Source organism: Trichechus manatus, unplaced genomic scaffold, assembly GCF_000243295.1.
Source record: "Trichechus manatus latirostris isolate Lorelei unplaced genomic scaffold, TriManLat1.0 scaffold00068, whole genome shotgun sequence".
NCBI classification, from domain to species: Eukaryota; Metazoa; Chordata; class Mammalia; order Sirenia; family Trichechidae; genus Trichechus; species Trichechus manatus.
Genome location: NW_004444004.1, coordinates 10,017,217 through 10,019,914, shown reverse-complemented (window position 1 = coordinate 10,019,914; position 2,698 = coordinate 10,017,217). Strand labels below are relative to the sequence as shown.

The window sequence follows — 2,698 nt, the reverse complement described above, 5'->3', positions numbered from 1 at the left end:
TGTGGAAGGTCTGGTATTCCAGTTGTGGTGGAGGAAACAGGCTGGTGAATATGTTCATCTGTGTTCTGGCACATTCACAAATGAACAGAGTGGAGAAGGAAAGATCTGCAGTTATCAGGTCAAAGTGAACACTGTGCTTCCCACAGAAAAGAGATTTCTGGGGCAGGTAACTTCCAATTTCACAGGAGCTAGTTCTGTAAGATTCAACTCTTTCCAACACCCTGAATTATATTTGTATAATTTACAAAAGAGGAACAGAGTTGAAATTCATATCATGATTTATTAATTGTTGTTTTTCCTATTCTTCATCTAATAGCATTAAAAACAAACAAACAAAAGAAATCTATATACATTTTTAGGTGAGCAAATAACGTGTGTCGAGTGGGTTGGGCGTACATGGACACCATTTCACAGTCATTCTGGCAATCTGAAATCAAGTCAAGTATATTTGAGCCTCTTGGTGCAGAAGAAACAGACTAGAAAAAAAGACAGGACAAAGAATACTGCTCACCTCTCAGCTTGTTGTTTTGGTGAGTGTACTTTTTTCTGTTCATTCTCCTTTCAAAAACAGATTGTACATGACAGTGAAGTCTGTCATCTTATAAAAATGGAGTCGAGAAAATCTCAAGGAGAGGCTCCCAATGTAGATGTACGGCATGGTGACATTGGTGTAGGATTGAGTGGTTTTCCAATATGGTAGAAAAGTATCTTGAGGAGCTGTGGTGGTGCAGTGGTTAAAGTGCTCAGCTGCTAATCAAAAGGTTGTTGGTTCAAGCCTTTCCACTCTAGAAAGATATGACAGTCTGCTTCCATAAAGATTACAGCCTTGGAAAGCCTATGGGGCAGCTCTACTCTGTCCTATAGGGGTGCTATGAGTCAGAATCAACGTGATGGAAGTGGGTATTTGGTATCATTATATTTCAGAGCATCTGGTTCTCTAAGATCTGATTCTTGGCAGCATCCATGAACTGTAGGTGTATATTTTCCAAAAGAGGAACGAAGTTGAAATTCATATCAAAATGGCTTTTCAGTTAGCGTTAAGAAAGCTCAAGTTGGAATGTTCCCCGGTGGGCAGTCGGGTGCTGGGTGGGTGAACTCTGTGCAGGGATGCAGTCTATTTCTTGAGGTCTCAGTTAAGCTGGACCCTAAGGATGTAGATATGGATGGCTTAGGTCATTCACACAAGGATACAGACTTGGATGACTTTAACTCTGTCCACCCACAGGGCGCCTGGATGAGGAGTCATTCCTCCTTGTCAGAAAGGAAGGAAACCTAACTTGCCCCTATAGAGGCAAGGACTTGAGAGACTCAGCACAAGATATTGGGTTAGAGCCCCAAAAGTGGAGAAGATATGACTCACCATACTTTAGGGAAGCTGGAGACTGGTTGCCGTTTTTTTTAATAGCAAAGGGCGGAGTATGATGTCCTGGTATTTCTGGTGTTATACTGCCATCAAGCGGATACTGTTTTGGAAGCCAAGGTTTCCATGGTTGTTGCTTCTTGGGGAGACCTGGGATTAGAGGAAGTTAGGATCTTAGGCATCCCATTCAAAGAAAATATATACATTACCATTGTATTAGGACCACTTCCAATCCTGGTCCTCTCTCTCACCGCTTGTCCCAAGTTTCCTTATAGTGGGGTACTGCATGTCCAGAGCTTCCTGAGTCACGGGGCAGCTGTGGACCAAGGTGGGGGCCTACCCAAGAAGCTGGAGAGTTGGGCCAGGTGGAGGCAGAGAGCTATGGTGCCAGACACTTAGGATACAGGAAGCCAAGGCTCAATCCTCAGTGGCCGCCATGTCTGGGCAGCAGTAGTGCATACCTCTGGGAAGGCAACTCAGCAGTGGCCTGATATATAAACAAATCTGTCTTGGAAAAATTACAGCCAGGATGCTTCTTAGAAGCGAGGATGGTGACACTTCATCTCATGTTCTTTGGACGTGCTATCAGGAGCATCCAGTCCCTGAAGAACGACATCATGGTAAAGTAGAGAATCAGTGAAAAAGAGTCAGACCCTCAAGTAGATGGACTGACACAGTGGTTACAACAGTGGGCTCAAACATAGCAAGGATTGTAACCATGGCGCAGGACCAGGTATTGTTTCCTTCTGTTATACATAGGGTCTCTGTGAGTTAGAACTAACTCGATGGCACTTAACAACAACATAACTTCATAGTTATGACAGTTTGAGTTTTGTGTGTATAGATACATTTTATATTGTAAAGGTCAATCCAGAAGTAAGTAGTTAAATTATCACAGGTCCACATCCTACGATGAGTACCCTCGTTACACAATTTGGTTGGTATCTGTCAGGCATATGGGAAAGATCTCTTTCCCATTTACAAGTGAGTCTAAGAGCTGATGGCCCCCTGAAGGTCGGGTATTCCATTTGTGGTGGAGGAAACAGACTTGGGAATACATTCCCATATGTTCTCCCGTAGTCACACAAGCATGGAGGAGCAGGGAAGATCAGTGACTATACAAGTCAACTTGAGGATTGTGCTTCCCAAAGAAAAAGTGATTATCAGGAAGATATGTTTATATTTCAGAGCATCTGGTTCTCTACGATCTGATTCTTGGCAGCATCCATGAATTGCAGGTGTATACTTTCCAAAACAGGAACAAAGTTGAAATTCATATCAAACTGGGTTTTCGGAAAGGTGTAAGAAGGCTGAAGTTGGAATGTTCCTGGTGGGCAC

The 2,698-nt window shown here is 43.2% G+C and overlaps 2 long non-coding RNA genes across 7 annotated transcripts in view; one reads left to right on the top strand and one right to left on the bottom strand.

Moving 5' to 3' along the window:
• The window catches only part of LOC111821160 (uncharacterized), a 52,338-nt gene that overhangs the window by 45,746 nt on the left and 3,894 nt on the right, over positions 1-2,698 (top strand). For all 6 annotated transcript variants that reach the window (XR_002824624.1, XR_002824623.1, XR_002824622.1 and 3 more), the window contains one exon: positions 360-530. This is a non-coding gene — a long non-coding RNA (uncharacterized LOC111821160). The remainder of the gene's footprint in view (positions 1-359; positions 531-2,698) is intronic.
• The window catches only part of LOC111821159 (uncharacterized), a 53,939-nt gene continuing 51,764 nt past the window's right edge, over positions 524-2,698 (bottom strand). The window contains exons 7-9 of the long non-coding RNA XR_002824617.1: positions 1,822-1,962; positions 1,361-1,510; positions 524-1,145 (exon numbers count right to left, since the gene is read on the bottom strand). This is a non-coding gene — a long non-coding RNA (uncharacterized LOC111821159). The remainder of the gene's footprint in view (positions 1,146-1,360; positions 1,511-1,821; positions 1,963-2,698) is intronic.